Source organism: Arvicanthis niloticus, chromosome 2 (assembly GCF_011762505.2).
Source record: "Arvicanthis niloticus isolate mArvNil1 chromosome 2, mArvNil1.pat.X, whole genome shotgun sequence".
Lineage (NCBI taxonomy): Eukaryota > Metazoa > Chordata > Mammalia > Rodentia > Muridae > Arvicanthis > Arvicanthis niloticus.
In genome coordinates, this window is record NC_047659.1 from 54765604 (window position 1) to 54785095 (window position 19492).

Consider the following 19492-nt stretch of genomic DNA (forward strand, 5'->3'; position numbering starts at 1 on the left):
CAAAATTGTATTATTTTTTCAGACTTGATGCACCACAAAGATTTAAATACTGCATTGGTACACATGATTATTCTATAATGTGCTGGAAGACAGCCTATTGGAGTTTCGATTCTGGAAAGAGCAAGCACCTTTAACCAAAACACGAGTGTTTTAGAAATGTGCAACATAGTTAGATTGGGAATGATCAAAGAAACATGGAAATCAAAGAAGAGAAGCCCAGTCTCTTCAGAAACATATTGCATTCTAGTCAGAACATATATTTACTGGTTTTATTTCCAAATATGATTAGCAAACAAACTCTTCATCGGGTGTTACTCAGACATCACTGTCATTGAAAGGCATAATTATTTCTGATTCAAGAAGTCACCCCTAGAGTCTCACTTTCTTTAAATAAAGTCTCTTCTTTCTTTCTTTTTCTTTCTTTAAAAGATGCATTTCCACTTAAATTAAATATTGATAATTTGACCTTTTGTATCTTTAACTCATCAAAGTGGGAAAATTCCCAATGTAGATCTTGGAGTTAGGCCCTGGTGGGTCTTTCCACTTGAATAGACACTGAGATTAAAGGAGTCCAACTTCCTCTTTCACTGCTCTCTCCTTGCGCTAATTGCTTATGCAAAAATGCAGATTTGTATTAATTAGTAACTCCACTGATTAGTTCTGTGGTATTTTCACATAATAAATCATGCTGCAGACATGAATTTTGGCACATCACCCAATTGTGGCTCCGGCTGTAATACAGATTTCCTGTTAAAATTAAATCTCTGACTGAATCTACCTTTCTGGTGCAGGTACCATGGGCAGCCACCTGCTGGGAGCACCTGCCATGGGAAGTTATTTTTACCCAGTGACAAGCCACTTTGAGGCCCCAACAGAACAATCTGATTACAAGGTAAGGTTCTAATAATAAACAAATAGTTATAGGCAGGCAGACATAACACAAATATGACTTCACATTAGTCATTTGGCCCACAACAGTGTCATAACAGAGAATCTAATTGTATTAGATGGCTTTTTTTTTTTTTAAAAAAAAATAATGTTCCAAGTTATTGATAAACACCTCTGTTTTGATCCTGTGAGCACATTGGTCCTTTCTGAGATGGCCTGAGGTTCTTCAGTGTCACAACTTATAGCTTCTGGTTCATGTTCTTCTTGAACAGGCAAGTTAGTACTGAAAAATTAAAACACAACCGCACTGGGAAGAATATGAATGCCAAAATCCCAGAGGGATTTGGCCACAATTATGCTGGTAATCTTAGCAAGGAGTGGGGAGTTGTGAGGGCAGGCAACCACAGTTGCCTCCTCTTCCTTGATTGCTCTGAGCTTCTACACGCTTCCTTTCCTTCCCCTTGAAAGCTGCTTCATTTGAGGAGGCAGCTCATACAGTGTTGCCAAGACAGTGAATGAGACCCATGTGTCTCCTGTGCCTCATGTGCCTCATGGGACCTTTCCCATGCTCTTGCTTTCTTGACACTGGTAACCCTTTCCTCAAGATCTTTCAGGTGCTTTCTCTCATCTCCCCGTGCCTACTGCTCCCTGACTATCTATTTACATGAACTGTCTGTCAAAAAGAAGTCACAAATCCATGTTCTTAAGTGGTTGAGAAAGAGGAGTAATGTCTAAGCTGTTGCTCCTATCTTGAATCATGAAGTATAAAAATGAATAAATATTTAATTTTGACCTTCAGACATTAATAAGGACATTTAGGGAGCTACTCTCTGGATGGAGGTGGAGACTCAATTCTCTGTTCCAGTAGCACTGTGAAGCTACAACATCTCTGTCTGTTTTTAAGACACGGCCTTGGGCTGTTGGCAGTGTGGTCAGGGTGAAAGTGGGTAGCCTGTAAGTAGGTTCCCTCTTAGCTATCTTTTAGTAACTCTTTTGGATGCTGTGGTGGGTGAATGAGAAAATTCATGTATCTGTTGTCTGTAAGTTATTTACCTTTGAGTTGGAGACTCTTAAAGGGGATTGTTATCAAAAGTTGAGAGATAAGAAAATAGTTTTACGTCAGGTAATTCCAATATATTTGTCATCCTTTTTTAATTCACTCTTGAATTCATATGTCTTTCCATGAACAAAACTAATGATTTCTAGTTGGAAAAGTCATCCTAGATTTTCATGTTCTCTCTTAATGTTGGAGGATATTAGCTACATAGAGATCTGGGGCTGGTGGCTTTAGTTAGAGCATTTGGGTTTTGATTTTTCAGTTTGCTTTGTATTTTCTCCATCACCTGTCTGAAGCTGCTGCTTCTTTAGTTGTCTTAGTCACTGTCCTATTGCTACCAGAAGACATAATGACCGAGGCAACTTATAAAATGAAGTGTTTACTTGGTATCTTGCTTATAGTCCCAGAAGAGTTTATAGCATCATTTCAGAAAGCATGGCAAAAGACAGGCATGTCACTGTAGCAATAGTCAAGAGTTTACATCTGGATCCATACCCATAAGTCAGGAGCATGGGTACCAGAGTTGAGAGAAGGAGATTGAGCTTGATGTGAGCTTTTGAGGCCTCAAATCCTACTTCTAGAGACATATCTTCTCCAACAGGGCCATGTCACTTAATCCTTCCTACATATTCCACCAACTGGATACCAAGCATTCAAAACTATAAACCTATGGTGGGGCTATTCTCATTCAAATCAACACACTAGGTGACAAGCACTCTTTGCAAATCTATATGAGTGCCAGGCACTGTGTTGTGAGGTGTGTATGTGTGTGTGTATGTAGAGGGTGTGTGTGTGGCAGAAGACTGTAGAAGCAGACAACAGACATTTTTTAAAAAGCTTTATATTCAGTTTATTGAATTGGGTTCATTCACAAGTTAGTCTTTGCTGACCAGCTAGAAGTGTGTACAGGAAAGAAAAACAAACTGCACCAGGGTGTTACGAATAGAAGATAAAGACACCTGGCCTAAATTAGTGCAGGAAGGCCACTCAGGAAGAGGAGCTTCATAAAAGTGAGATGGATGTGCCTGGGGACTTTTCTTGGGTGTGAGAGTGGGGTCTTCTAGTTAGTCAGGAGAAAACATGAAAGGCCGCAAATAAGGACATCATCCTTAGTGCCAAGGGGAAGTTGAATAACAGTGAAAAGAAGTGAGGTGCACACTGAGCAGACAAGGTTCAAAGCCTGCTTCACCAAAAGATTTTTGATTGGGGAATAGGGTATGATGGAGATATGGGACAATTCCTGACTGTAGAAAGACTATTCGAACTGAAGTGCTGTGTGCTGATTACAACATTGGTTGATTGGTTATTGCCATTTTCTTTTGTGGAGTTTGGCCCACACTGCTGCTCAGGAGGTCAACCAAGGCAGAGGACATCGCTCAGAACATTCAGGAAGATTACCCTAAAACTATACAGCCAGTTTTGTACAAGGTATCCAAGTGGATTTAAAATGAATAAAATAACACTATTATTTTAATCTTGAATGAATGTTATTTGTCTCCTCAGAAATTGCGTGTTAAATTAATAACTCATTCATGAGTTATCATTACTTTGCAAGGTAGGAAACATAACAACCTTCTGTGTCAGTTCAGCATTTAAAATAGGTAAGAGTTCTGGCGATTTGTATTTAACAGTTGAATAAAAACCCATCTAAGGCCAGTTCAGTAACATGCTCTGAGCCTCCTAAATCCTTAGTGAAAATGTGATACCCAAGCCTAGATCAGCTAGACCCCAAAGCAGGTGTTCTTTAGCTGCTGCATTGTAAAGGGACAGGATCTAATTATGTTTATAAAACATTTTTCAGGCTTGTTTCTAGAAGCTAATTTTAAGCTTGATGGTTTTGGTCATCCTGAAAATAACAAAAACCTGGGAAGTCAGTTGTTGTATCTTTCTGTAGGTAAGTCTGAGGAATTGGTAACCAACAATTTAGGCCATTATGTCTTCCCAGGTTTTGTTGTCAATTAATTTATGATTAGATTAATCAGTTTGAAGAGATAATGCAGATTAATTATTCTATACCTCTGCATTAGAGGTAATCTTTCTCATAGAAAACTCACTGTTTAGGAATTTACAAAAATTTGTTCTCCTATACAGATTCAAATTGTTTTGGCCCAAATTGTACCCAGCTTAGAACATTTTTCAGTAAGATAACATAAAACTAACACAAAAATTTTTGGAGATATTTTGTCTCATAATGCCTTGTTTGAACATTTGCTAAGCCTTACTTGTCTTTTACTACATAGTATCATTCCTGAGATTGTATTTTCATGTGTTGTGTGTATATGTGAGTGTTTGTATATGTATGTCTTTCATGCTTTTTCTTTCTATCTTAGAGAGAGAGAGAGAGAGAGAGAGAGAGAGAGAGAGAGAGAGAGAGAGAGAGAGAGAATTGTGGAGTTGGGTAGATGGGGAGGATCTGGGAGGAGACAAGGGAGGTGAAACTATGATCAATACTGTATAAAATTATATTCAATAAAATGGCAAAAATTAAAAATAGAAGGTACTAGTTTTTTTCTTTGTTTTGTTTAGAAAAATAGATCTTGCTTAATTATAATCCAGACCTTGTTTCTAGGCATGTTCATCCCCTAAATACTGACAAAGCAAGGTGTTTTCAACTAAAATCAGGAGGCAATGGAGAGATATAAAGTGTTTGGCCCTCCTTTATCAGTATCATTAATTTACTGCTAATCTTAGATTCTAAAATGCAAAGTTTCCAGTAATCAAGAAGATGTGTATTTCAATCAGAGTACCTAATAAACCACACATATCAGACTCATGATGTAAATGTAAAACAGGAGAAAGCTTGCTTCCTTCCCTGGAGATTCTCACGTTCAGTTTTGTGAAAACTATCATGCAAAAGCTGTGTATCAGGCTGAGTGATGACTTGATAGGTAAAGTGCCCACCACTGAAACATAAGGATCTGAGCCCCATTCTTTTCCATGTGTGTATCTTTGGACAAGTTATTTCCTCATCTGTGTAGTGAAAATAATAGCTTAGATCCACAGAATCCATATAAAAAGTTAAATGTAGTAGCATGCACTTGTAATCCCAATGCTGGTGAGGTAGAGACAAGGAACTCACTGGCCAGCCTAGCTAGCCTAGTCAATGAGTCCCAGCCCAAGAAAGTCACTGTCTCAAAACAAAACCACTACCGCCAACAACATAAGGTATACACTCCTTGGGGAGCAATAGTCAAGGTTGTTCTCTTACCTCCAAGTACACTTATACATACATGCACACTTGTGTACATACAACAAAGTTATCTATTTCAGAAAATTCATTGAATGTAGCCTTTTGCTCACAATGTTGATTAAGTGTCAGTATTTCTTGCTGCACACATATACCTATCTTAGTGTACACATTATCAAAGTCCTTGCATTAGATATTAGCATTATTATTATCCTGATATAGATGAGAAAATAACCTATCCAAAGCACATCTAGAAAAGAGTAGAGTTTTTTTTTTTTTAAAAAAGGTGTGTGTGTGTGTGTGTGTGTGTGTGTGTGTGTCTGTGTCTGTGTGTGTGTGTGTCTGTGTGTGTGTGTGTCTGTGTGTGTGTGTATAGTGCATTAGTGTGTATATGGGCACATACATACCATACACTCATGTAGAGATCAAAGGGCAATCTCAGATGTGCTGGTCCTCACCTTCCTTTTTATTTGAGACAGAATTTCCTCTGTTGTTCCTATCTGCTTCTATCAGGCTTAGCTAGTCTGTGAGCTTCTGAGTATCCTCCTGTCCTGCCTCTGTCACTACAGGAGTGCTGGAATTACAGATTATGTACTTCGACATCTGGCTTTAGCTATGCTTTGATGATCCAAACTCGGGTCCTTATACTTGTGTGGCTATTTTTATACCCAATGAGCCATTAATCCCACCCCAAGAGTAAAGCTATTTAAAAACCTTTCCTTCTATTCAGTTGAATACCAACCTAACAAAAAGGGGCAATAAGCCAAGCATGCCAGTGCATATGTTATACTGAAGCACCTTGGGTAGGGGCAGGAGGATCACAAGAGCAACCTGAGACACATCATAAAATGCTGTCCAAAAATAATATTTGGAAATAACACATATTTTGAGGAACTTTGTGACCTACCATTTTTAGGATCTATACTTCTGGTAGCATCACTCAGTCCTATACTGCTAGCCTGTAGTACACAATCAAACAAAGTATAAGCTGGACTTTCTATCTGTCATTGATGCTTCAGATCAATTACTCACATTGCACTCTAATGCTGTCCTTGCTTGCTTTTCTATAATAAAGACTGAAAAGTTAAACAAAGCAATAAATGTAAAGCATTGCCTGGACTCTGTAGAGGTGGCAAACATTTTATAGTCACAAACACTACACTTTAACTTATAATCAAGTTGCACAGAGAGTCAGATGACAGATTTATTTGGCTGGCACAAAGCTGAGTATTAAGTCCTTATGACGGCCAATGAAATGCTGGCTTTCCGTTTTGTTAGCTTCCTGACTCTAGCAAAGGCAGATACTCTCTTAACAGCCTATTTTATGATATGGTTTTGAACATCATACTTGGAACTTAGAGCTAGACTCTGCTTTTACTTTTATGGACATTTCTGTGAAGTATCTATGCCTACCATGAAATCTATTTGTACTGATTCCACATGGCACTAATTATAGTATCTGCAAATCATAATACCCTCCTGCCTTTAAAATGGAGCAGAAGTGTGACGACAACAGAATAGTCAGAACACAAGACTATGTGATCAACTGACTGATAAAATGGGGTGCAGTTTGGAGGTATTAAACGGGGAGATGACAAAAACCTGTGCCATCCAACAGTGGATTAGTTGATCAACTTACTCCTATGGTCATTTGAAATGTAGTGCCACACTGATTGTAGTGCACAGAAATGCTTTAATAGACTATTATAGAAATGCAAGAATCATAAAGGGGAAAGATTATTGGGTCTGTTTCTTTACCTGCTTTGAGTAACTTCAAGTGGAAATATGAACAGTTCAAAGCACTAGGTTGGGGAGGCACATAGGAAAGACTTCTCTAAGGAAAGCGCAAACCATCTTCAGAGCTGATACAGTTTGCTCACAGACACAGATTGTTGAGTTGCTATGTTCTTTGCTGGTGCTCAAACCAGTTCCCAGATCAGCAGGATCAGTCACAATTGGGAGCTTATTGAAAACAAAATTCTTGACCTTCATTCCAGAGTTCTGGAGATAGAGACACCCTCCATGTGGCTGCGCTGCTCTCTATGTTAGTTACTTTTCTGTTGCTGTGTTAAAACACCAGGACATAAGATAACCTAAGAACAAGAGAGGTGGTTTTGGCTTTAAGTTCCAGAGGGATAATAGTCCATTATGATGGGGAGAAATAGCAGGGAAAGGTAGGCATGGGGGTTCAAAGCAGTAAGCTAAGAGCTCACAGCTTTAATCAGGAACATGAAGCAGAAACAGCAAACTGGAAATAAAGGCAGGCTGTGGTGATGTGAAAGAAAATGGCCTCCGTAGGCCCATAGGGAGTGGCACTATTAGGAAGTATAGCCTTGTTGGAGGAAGTAGTCAAGGGGAAAACTCTCCAGTCAAAGATACTCAAACCAGGCCCAGTGTGGCATTCACTTCTGCTGTCTGTAGATCAAAATGTAGAACTCTCAGCTCCTTCTCCAGCACAATGTCTACCTGCATGCTGCCATAGTTCCCATCATGGTGATAATGAACTAAAAATCCCAAACTGTACGGCAGCCCCAATTAAATATTTTCCTTTGTAAGAGTTGCCATGGTCATGGTGTCTTTTTACTGCAATAGAATCCCTAACTTAAGACAGAGCCTAAATATCCTGACAGCCCACCTGCAGTAGCGCAATTTCTCCAAGGAGGACACATCCCTTAATGCATCCCTTAATGCCAGTGTCAATAACTAGGGATCAAGGGTTGAAACATATAGACTATGGGGACCATAGTGTTCAGCATCTCGCTGCACTTACCTGCTGATGGGTGATGTAAGGGAACACAACCTGAGAAGTGCAATGAAAACATTTGATGGTACTTAGATGGCTCTCACTTGTGGAAGCACTAAAATGCTACTGCAAAACCTCCTTTCCCAACATAAGCACTTCCTTCTGCTATATCTCGCAAGTCTTAGTCTGCGTATGTGTAAAAGTTCCTTCCTTTGATGCTTATAATTTGAAAGAGAATGTAAACTCTCTTCACACCTGCTCATCATCTTCTTATTGCCTCTGACCTATGACTATCATCGGTTCCCAGAAGAAATAAGCTGGAAAAAATGCAGATACAAGAAAAAGCTAGCCCATAAGTTCCAGGGTCCGTTTGTCTTTATTAGCCTCAGTATGAGAGCAGTTGTGGGGGAATAGCTTTTAAAGAGGTGATCCTAGGGAGGATTAGACTAACTTATTAAAACAGTTATAAATATTAGTAATTTTAGATTCAACGTGTTTCTGAAACCTCTGGGTACATTTGTTTGCTCAGAGAGTTGGATTAAGCATACCGTTAATGATGATCATAGTACCCAAGCTTTCTAGATATGATGTATGAAAAGAGCAATACAAAGTTTTAAGCAGAAAAAAATTAAAGATAACTAGTTATAAGATAATTTCTTACATGTTCTTCCCCACCCTCTGCTGAACATACATACATTACCTTCCAAGGCGTGATGTCAATGTTTAGAAAGCTGCATCAGAGGGTCACAAGCGCAGCCCATAAATCTTTCTCTTTTCCACCTTCAAAAGTACCTTTGATCATTCTCAAGGCTACCATGTAGTCAGAAGAGGGAAATAATTAATCTCTGGAAGCATCACTCATTAACTGTGAACTAATTAACAGAACAGAGGGTGGGGACACATAAAGACTTTTAGATTGGGAGTGCCAATTCTATAAGTCAACAAATCCATACTGTAATTGTGTTCCATATTTCCTGTATGTAGAGACTATATATATATATATATATATATATATATATATATATATATGTCATCTCTCTGACTCTTAGTGACAGCTATGAATGTTGTATTAAACCAGGGACTAAATATCAAGCCTTTTGTCCTTATTAAAAAGTAAAACTACACTCTGGAATAATGCAGTGATTAGTTAGACTCAAAGTATGAAATATGTGAGGAGATACTGCTATGGTTGTTGGTCATTCCTCGATAGCTCTGCTCTGCTCCCTCATCACAGAAGTGCAATATCTAAATTTTAGCTATAAAAACAGCCATTCAAAACACAGATTACATTATCTTGCCACATCACAGCTGTGCCTGGCCATATAACAAAGTTTGGAGCCAATGATATATAGATGAGATCAATGAAAGCAATTCGTGGATCTTGTCAATAAAATGAATTGATGTGGCCATTCTATTGCCTTTTCCATTTGTAGTATAAAAAAGACACCAATTATTATGTGGACACCTTGGCAACAAGAAAAAAGCCATTAGCCCACAGAAGGCAGGACCAAGCATCATTCTTGTGTACTTATATAAGGCTTTTTAGTTAATGAGAGACACATTTCTCTTATAATCTTGTTTATGCTCTCTCTTTTTAGACTGTTCTCAAGCAGCTGGCTCTATCTTCTGATAGACACAGGTAGAAATCTTTTTAAAATCACATAAGAAACCCGTGTTTCTTTTCCTTCTTTGAATATAAATGAAATTTGGCTATGGGAGAATGTCAGTAGATTGCTGTAAGCTCAATCAAGAGGCGGATTTTTAATTGGAACTGCTAGTCCACATGATCTTTTTAGTTGAGTAAATCAGGAACACATCCCTGAACTCAGTTTCCAGTGACAGTTCTAATTTTTTTTTCTTTATCTCAATAAGAAAGAACATCAGATCAGCTTTCTGTGAACTGTTCTATTCCAGATGCACCAATTTTTCCACTGTATAGGGGAGTTTAGCTTTGAAACTTGAGTCACACCACCACTCCATAGAACAGCGTGATTGTATGCTCTATCAGTGACCTTGTATTAACAGATGCAGGGTGTATGTAGCAGCAGCCTAGGCGTATCAAAAATTTCCACGATTGCCAGTGGGTGAGAAGCAAATCCAAGTACAATTTAGATCCCTGACATCTCAGTGAAGTATTCATCTGGTAAGTTTGGCAAACAGAAGTTCCTTCCAAAACAAAAGGCAATTTGTTTCACTTTGTACTTCCTGAAGATCAGAGTTACTGAGCAGTCTTCACTCCAAACCTGCTGCACTGCATTCTTTTAATGTAAGGCAAGGACAAGTTAAACTAATTGTTCTTAGGCCTAACCTAGCCTTGGAATTTTGTTCCTATTTCTTTGTTTATTTAGTTGGTATTTGATTTGTTTGATTTTATGGTGGTAACAGATTGGAAAGTGACCTGAAATATTAAAGACCTGTCACTCATTGTAATTTTAATGAATAAGTTCTCTACAGTGTGGGGTAAGGGGGCTGTAAATGATAACGAAGACATTGTTTTCATAGTAGAAGTATAGGTTTAACAACCATGGAATAAGAAATATACAGACATATTAGAATGAGAAATGACAGAAGTAGAAGAAAATGAGAAACAGTCACACACAAGTTTTTGAAGAAAAGATGTAAACGAATCTTTATATACTGCTGGTGGGAATATAAACTAGTCTGGAAGTTTTTGAAAATGTTAGAATTGCCATGTGACACAACTCAACTATAGTTGTACCTCTAATAACATTAAAAAATACATGTCCCCACAAACTTTTTTATGTAACCATCCACATCATCATTATTTATCACTTCCCCAAAAGTAGAAAGAAAAGGCCAACTGTCTATCACACAGCAAATGTACATATACATACTAAAACAATATCATTTAGGAATAAAGTCTGGAGTTATAAATAAATAAATAAATAAATAAATAAATAAATAAGTATTCTGATACATGCTCCCACATGAATGGACCATAAAGTCATGTAGAGTAAAATAAATCTGGCATAGTTAAAATCGCAAAGACTGGATTTCCCAAAGCTGCAATATGAAGATGAAGATGAAGATGAAGATGAAGATGAAGATGAAGATGAAGATGAAGATGAAGATGAAGATGAAGACAAAGGAGGAGGAGGAGGAGGAGGAGGAGGAGGAGGAGGAGGAGGAGGAGGAGGAGAAGGAGAAGGAGAAGGAGAAGGAGAAGGAGAAGGAGAAGGAGAAGGAGAAGAAGAAGAAGAAGAAGAAGAAGAAGAAGAAGAAGAAGAAGAAGAAGAAGAAGAAGAAGAAGAAGAAGAAGAAGAAGAACAACAACAACAACAACAACAACAACAACAACAACAACAACAACAACAACAACAACAAGTGGCACCTTCCCTCAATCCAGCACTTTATCACTGAGGTGGATGTTGGAATAGGTCAACTCAAAGCCTTGGATCTGGGCCTGAGTGGTAGCTGAGCTGATCAGTCCACCAGCTCTTCTGACCCTCAGGGTCAGCTCTATTGTGCTGCCCAAGTGAAGTATAAGTCCTGTTTTCCTGAGTGCTGCAGCAGGTGAGAGGCTGGGCCAGCTCTCCCATTCTCAAACCCTCAAAGCCTGCTCACTGGCAAAACCTGGACCCAGGGTCAGCTCTACATTGCTGACCCACTGCGGTGCAGGGCCACTCTTCCAAGTATCAGAGCTGGTGAGGGGCAGGGCTAGCTATCTGTTGTTCATGACCTGGGTGTCAGCTCTCCCACCTTCCATAGGTGGTGAAGAACAGAGTGGATCTTTTCCTTACCCATGACACCAAATGGCAGATAAGGGGCTGGGCCAGCTCTTCCATATCATCGCCTCAGGGCCAGCTCACTCACACACCCCGAAACCAGGGCCAACTCTACTGTACTGCTTTATAGGATCTTAGTATTGCTCAATTTAAAAAACAAACCTTTTCTTGTAGGCATGTTCCTGATTGCTATTGCTCTCTTGACTTTTTTTTTTTTTTTTAAATGAACTACTCTGCAGGATTCTCTTCTGCTTATCCCTCAGAAATGGCTTCTTCTCGTGGCACTGAACTATGTCTCCTCCTTCAGGTTTCTTCTTACACAACCTCTGCAGAAAGGTATAGCCATTGCTTTGGACAAATTAGTTTACTACCGTTTAGGTAACAAACACCAGCTCCTGACAACATAATTCCAAGTTATGCATGTGGTATATAAACTGCAAATAGTAACCTCAATGTTAACTTGTCAATCCACAGATCATCACAAATTAACTGCCACGAACACAAAACATGCATTATTCACATTGCTCATTTCCAGGACATAATACCTGGGAAAACAATTTGGGGAAGAAGTTTACCTTGACTCACAGTTGAAGGATACAGTCCATTATGTCGGGAATCACTGTGGCAGGGACCTGACGCAGCTGGTCACATAGCATCCACAGTCAAGAAGCAAGGTGAGATGACTGCTGGCGCTCAGTTTATTCCTCCTTCCATTCCAGGACCCCAGGGCATAGAATGATGTTGTCCACATTTAGTTTAGAAGAAGTGTGTTCTTCTACCTCAATTCTATAAACTTCCACACAGATATGCCCAGAGATTTATTTTCATAGTGATTGTAAAATCTCATCAAATTGATAAGTTCTAACCTTTACAATTAGTGAACAGTCATGCCATTTAGTCTTCAAAGTCATTTAGTGAATGGTCGTTAAACACATATGACTCAGTTCATGTAATAAAACCTATATGAGATTTTACAGAAACTAGTGAGAGAAAATTAGCCACCCAAAATGGAAGCGCAGCAAAGAAATTAAGTGTTGGAGACAGATGTGATATGCTTATAGACCGGAAAATGGAGAAAAGAGGGACTATGACCCTTGCCTGCACGAAGCTACAGAACTAAGGCTAATGGGTCAGACAAGTCAAAGTGACATCAGCATGTCTTAGCTGCAGCAGTAGTTACACCTGAAAACCAGCTGGGCTAGAATTGAAGTCTTTATTTCTATTTGGGATGGAAGACTATAATGCAATTAACTTTACTACTGTCAGATACTGAAATAAAACAGTAAAAGAGTCTGAAGACAGGACATTTCAGTACCAGGCAAAGCCAAGTTCAGTGTTTCAGAAGCTGACATGAATCTAAGAATTGAAATTGAATGCTAGTGAGATTACAGAAGAAACATCTGAACAAACGAATTTCTGTGCTCACTATCCATAAGAATGGGGATGCAGATACGGGAGCTTCATAAAGGTAAAAGTACAAATGAACAAAATGGTATCCCAAAAGAATGATGATGTCCACAATTCTCCAAATTAAAGGAGACCACAGATGTGTTTTATGGCCTTGAAAGTGACTGCAACAAAGTGCTGGAAGCAGTGTCTGCCAGAACAGAGAGAAGACTCTTGACCTCGGTATTAAGTTGAATGTTGAGAAAAAAGGGCAAAACATATTCAAGCTAATTTTGATATATTTATTTTTTGAAAATAAATAAATCACTTAAAATTCTTAAAGTTTACTGTGTTTTAAATCAGTGTTTTAAACTCAGCAATTTCTATACCTGCCTCTGGGATTCTTTTTCATCTGGCAAAATATCATGTCTGTATCTTTCAACTCTAATTTCTCATTCCACGTTCTCTATGTCTTTTTTGTCATTTAAAAATAGTGGTATAGGTGTGTGTGTGTGTGTGTGTGTGTGTGTGTGTGTGTGTGTGTGTGTGTGTATGCTCAATGCTTGGAGTAGTCGCTTTACTAATTTCTGCAATGACTGTATTATTTTCCCTTTTGAGCAGCAGAATGAGTTCAAATTTCTCTACATTCTCACCAATACATGCTAGTTCCTGGTTTTAGTTTTATTTCATTTTATAATGTGTATACCCTAATGGTTGGGTCATGCTAGGCTTTTATTTTAACTTCTGCATTAGTTATTTTTCTGTTGCTGTGATAAAATGTCATTATCATTTCTCTCTCTCTCTGTCTCTCTCTGTCTCTCTCTGTCTCTCTCTGTCTCTCTCTCTCTCTCTCTCTCTCTCTCTCTCTCTCTCTCTCTCTCTCTCTCTCTCTCTCTTGCTCATGACTTTGTAGATCAAGTTGGCCCACAATTCATTAGATAGCTCAGTCAGGATGTCTTCAAACTCCTGAAAATAGTCCTGTATTACCCTCTTGAATTTTGGATTACAGACATGATCTTCCAAGTCTGGGACAAGCACTTACTCTTTTACTCCTTAAATTAATATTTAGATTAAGTATTGTCATTATCTACTGTGTGTACATATTTCCACAAAGCAATTAATTTAATATCTTGAAATCACAGAGCTGGTCTTGGAAGGGGGGTTGTAGGAGGAAATTCGGAGCTTTTTTTTTCCCCCTAAAGGAATATTAGTTCCTTCAGGGACCAATGTGCCCCTCCTGTTGCTGAGTCTTATTGGAGTACTCCTACAATAATGATCAATAGCTACCTTGCTCTTTCCTTGCTCTCTCCTGTAGCTAGTATGCTTCTCTGGCTTGTTCTGACAAATGAACCACACAGAGCAGTCTGCTGGGAGATTCTTCAGGGAAAAGAGTGGATTCCAATACAAGCCTCTCATGTTACTTCGTCTGCTTCTGCATCCCTTGACTCTGGAACTGGTATAGTTCTTTTTCAGTCCCCTCAGAGAATTGTAGCTGAACTGTGAGAACATGGCCAAAAATATTTAGGTTACTGAGTGAAAAGTCTAGCCATTTATTCTGAATCTACTTGTTATGTGAAGAACAAAAGCAATATCATTTGAGCAAATTGAGTTTTCTATTACATGTGGCTAAATGCATACTTTTCTGACAGTGGTTTAAACAAGAGGAATTAAAAGTGCTCTTTGCTTTCTTACTTAAGCAGTAGGTTAAATGGTGAAGAGAATCCCAAGGTGGAGCAAGCTGAGAAGAAAGTTTCTTAAGCTAAAAGATGTTGATGTCAGGTTTAACAGGTGTCAGTGTATCTAGAAAATAAGACTAATCAATATTTTCTGTTCAAATTTTGAGAGAAAGCTCTGACTTAGAGACACAGATTTGAGGTCATTAGCAAATTAATACAATATTTAGAAGAGAAAATATTGCATATAAACCATGCAACTACAAACTTGTTTCAATTGCAAATAAGACATTGTTCTTGGCTTTCTTTAGAGTTAGTAAATTATCTGAATGTCTGGCTTGAATATCTGGTATGACATCATTCAAATGTAGGCCAAAATCACATAATAAGGAAAGGCAGTGTCTACATTTCAGTTTGGTTTCCATAAAAGTCCATAAAACAAGTTCAAGTGGTCAGCTGGGAAGTTATCTAAAGATACATATGTAGGGTTGGAGAAACATCATAGGGAAATAAAGTTAATCAAAGATGTGCTGTTACAGGCTACTGAAAGTAGCACACATCAGTGTTTCCACAATTCAACTGATGTTCTCTGATAGAAAGGAAGTAGAAATGTCACAACTTCACACTCAAGGAAAGCAGAAGGGAGAGGCATCAGCCTCCTTAAGACCACTCTCCATAAATGATTTCTCAGCAGCATGGAGTTTTGAATTCCTGGAGAGATGGTGGTTCCATTACAGAATACTTCTCAATTGGTAATGAGAAGAAAGATGAGAAATTGATACTCCAACTTCTATCAGTTACTTGGAGAGCTGTTTCTTCACATGGGCAGAGCAGGCTCTGCAGGAAGGTGCACATGCAGGCAGTGAAAATGCTTTCCAACATACCTTAAATCAACAAGTTCCAAGGAGTTACAGGTGGTAGACCCACCCATAGTGTGTATGGTGTGGCAACAAAGACAAGGCTGGGAAGGCTACAGGATGAAAGTTGGGACATTCAGAAATGAATAAACTGAGTCAAGACAGAGAGGACACAGAATCCGAGGGAAGACATTTTACACAAAACATTTCATGATGGCTTTGAGCATTACAGAAGCCTTGAGCCCTAGAAGGATGGAATAGTCAAATGTGTTGACCCACATTGAACGTAAGACACACGAAGCTGGCTTGTGACTACCTGGCATTTGAAGAACAACTCTGAATTTTCCTATTAACTCTGAAATCTGAGCAAATTAAAATTGTATTTCCCCCTCTTAATAAACAGTAGTCCTTGAGCCTGGAAATGAAAATGAGACAAAGGACCAGCATCTTCATCCTCTGCTGACATGCCTGGAATGTCTAATGTTCTAATGGAAGAAAGACTTTCAGTCAAAATCCTCCTGAGAGCTAGGAAGTTTGTAAAACATACTCCTTTTTTGTAAACCTTTCTCAAGGGATAGCTTGCTTTAGGTCAAATCTCAATTGTACCTGGTACTCCTATGTCAGAAAATACTGTTGCACTTCTGAAGACTAACATTGTGGAGTGAAGTACAGGAAGACAAAGGTAGGGACACCTGTACTTAGGAGTAAAAACATCTGGTATGTTTTCTTTGTTCTCCATTTGTTACTGAAGTTTACTTCTGGTACATATGCATCTGTATTTGCTTCTTACTATGTTGAACTTTCTCCATGTAGGACTAAGAAGCTGAATTATGTTATTGGATGGATCACATACCCTAATGTGCTAGAATCCATCACACTCCTAAGAGCCAGCATATAATACTCTACAAATGTCACTTACTTCTGCTGACTTCTCAGAGGTTTCCTACAGATGAAAATGACCCTACACATGACAGAAATGTTGGATGAGCCACAAATACTCCATTCTTAAGAGAACCCATTATGTTAAATCTGTCTGTAAAACATGAAGAATATTAATTAGATTCCATGAAATAATTTCTCTAACTCCTGTTATAGCTCAGTTGGTGGGGAACATGTCTGAGGTGCCACTCACTTTGGATTAGGTAAGGGCACTCCTTTCTCTGTCCAGATTTTAGTGTATGCAGGATGGATGATAACTTCATTCCTAAGTAGAAACCAGGCTCTTAGAGAACAATGCCCTGGGTTGAACACATAACCTCTATTTTTAAGAGTAAATACAACAGAAGATAAGTGCATTCTCTCTGAATAACTTTTCCCAAATGGTGATGAGAACATAGCAAAATCATGTACAAGTTAAGTAACTGTGATAAACAGCTTCTAAAAAGTTGTGAGTTGAGTAAGAATACTAGAATATGCATTGTTTTGACAGAAATGGTTGTAATTAAAAACAAGGTTGAGCTATATCTAACATAAATCTCCAAGTGTTCAACTTAATGTCAGAGAATCAATAAAACAAGACCATCACGAATTTAAAAACACCACCAGCGGGCCCTCAGTGAGATGGATCACCAGGTAGACGGAACTGTTGCAAAAGGTTGGTGACCAGACTTTGATCCCCAAACCCGCATAAAGGTGGAAAGAGAGAAGCAGCTCCACAAAGTTGTCCTCTGACCTCCACAAGTGCACATAGCAGAAGTCCCACCATCCTTTCATGTTACACAGTTATTCAACAACAAATTAATAAATTAAAAAGAACAGCAGCAATGAGACAAGGAAAAGCAGCTCTGAAGCTAACAGTCTGCTGGCTCTGTTAGCATCTTCAAAGGTGTCCTCAAGGAACCAAGAGTTTGTTTTGAAAGTATTTGCAAGGTAGCCCATCAGTTTATCTTTGTTTCCCAGGATCACAGAAACTCAAGGCTCCATCAAAATAAACCTATACAAGGGCTAGGGTTGTAGGTCTTGGCTGGGTGCTTGCCTAGAATGCATGTTTCCCCAGTAGTGCTAGTAAGGTGCACTCCATAATCAGGAGTGGGAGTAGAAGGATCAGATGTTCAAAGTCATCCTTGGCCACATAGTGAGAGCAGAGCCAACAGGTGCTTCCGAAACCCTGACTCAAAGCAAACCAATCAATCAAACAAGAGCAAAACCAAAAATTCCCAAATAATCAAATCTTTAGTTACTCTCTTGATGAGAACGAAAAGTTACAATAAGTTTAAACAAGAAAGAACATTAATAAATACGGATGAAGACAGACAATTTACAATTCATTAACAACACAATCCTTGGCCCAAAGTATTCCAAGGGAGATAGAAAAAAGAGGACTCATCTCCACAGTGCTTCTCCTCTGCCTCTTATATCCAGAAACAGTTTAGTTTCAGGATATTCCCTAACCTACAGCCCACCCACCACACTCCATCAGACCACTGATGGGAGCATACCAGACCACAGCAAAGTATCTCGGAGAAGGCTGGTATTTTTTCTAAATCCTGCACACATTACACACAGATTTGTATTAGTATTCTTGGATAGGGTTTCCCAAGGCATTTGTTGCAAACCTCTAGGTTTTTTTAGTTGTTATGCGGAAAGATGAATTTGCTTGATCAAACAAATGTGGAAAGTAGTTTGTACAGTACTGTCGCTTGGATGGTCATAATGACTTTAACAGAGAAAATGAACAAACAAACAAACAAAACCTAGAGAATTGTGTAGTAATAGCCAGAGCTAAGGATTTTTTCCATTTCTGAGTTATCAGGATAGCCTACTGAAATTTTTTAAATGCCAGCAGAAGACATGAGACTCTTGGGTCAGAGAGGAAGAGTTTTATTGTAGTACAACAGTTATCATACATAAACATCATGTCTCCCTTGGTTCCAAAGACCCACAAGGACAACAAAGGGATACTGTATCAGAAGCTAAGAAGTTCACATCTGAATTTTGAACTGCATCTCTTTTCCAGCAATCTGCTCCTGCCTCAGAAGGTCATGACTCACAATGGCCTACTGCAAGATGGCTCATAAAAATAAACCATAGGGAAAGTTAAAGAGTCACAAGTGTTGTAATGTTGACTTACCATCCAGAGGCACATAAGGATACTCACAGATGTCCTCAAGTAGAAAACATCCCATTGATTTCCTTTAATCTATGAATTCCTAATATACTTGAGGAGATGATAACATTCACTGGAGCATAGCTTAGGAACGGTTGACTGCTATTTGTTGACACTGTTGGATTCCACACTGTGTAGATAGGTTAGTCTTTCACTATAGGTTCTATGGTGGGATTAAAAAAGAAAGTAGGAATACAAAGAATAGTTCCACATGAGATCACACAGACAGATATCCTGCCAGGATTTATCACTTTCTTCCAGTCAGTTTGTATTGGACCAAATTTGGGCTCATTAACACCCTACTGCCATTGAAACAGGGAAACCACTTGTAAGACCAAATGAGAATGGTTGTGGACTTCCCAGACATCATTTGTAACAAGTCCCATGATTTGGACCCCTGCTGAGGGACGTTTCCACTTTTAAGTAGGGAACATTTATCTTCCAGTTGTTCCATTCCATTGTATCTGCTCTCCATTCTTTCTATAAAAATGAAGAATATTTACTTGATTTGGTCACAGGATCAGTTCTGTGAAGAGAGGAAGGTAATTATATAACTTTGTGTAATCATGTTATGCATTCATTGGCCATTTTTCATTTTACTTGTGAACTTTTCACTCTTTTATTCTGATCACTACCAATCATGGGGCATTCTTTTTATGTGTAGAAATGCACGTGTATGTGCATGAAACAAGAAGACAACCTTGGGTGTCATTCTTCCCTTTATGTGTCTTGTTTATATTTATTTATTTATTTTTCTAAACAGGATCTCTCTATGGTTTGAAACCTTCCAAGAACACTAGACTGGATGGCCACTGTCCATGCCTTCCTAGTCTGGGATTACAAATGGGC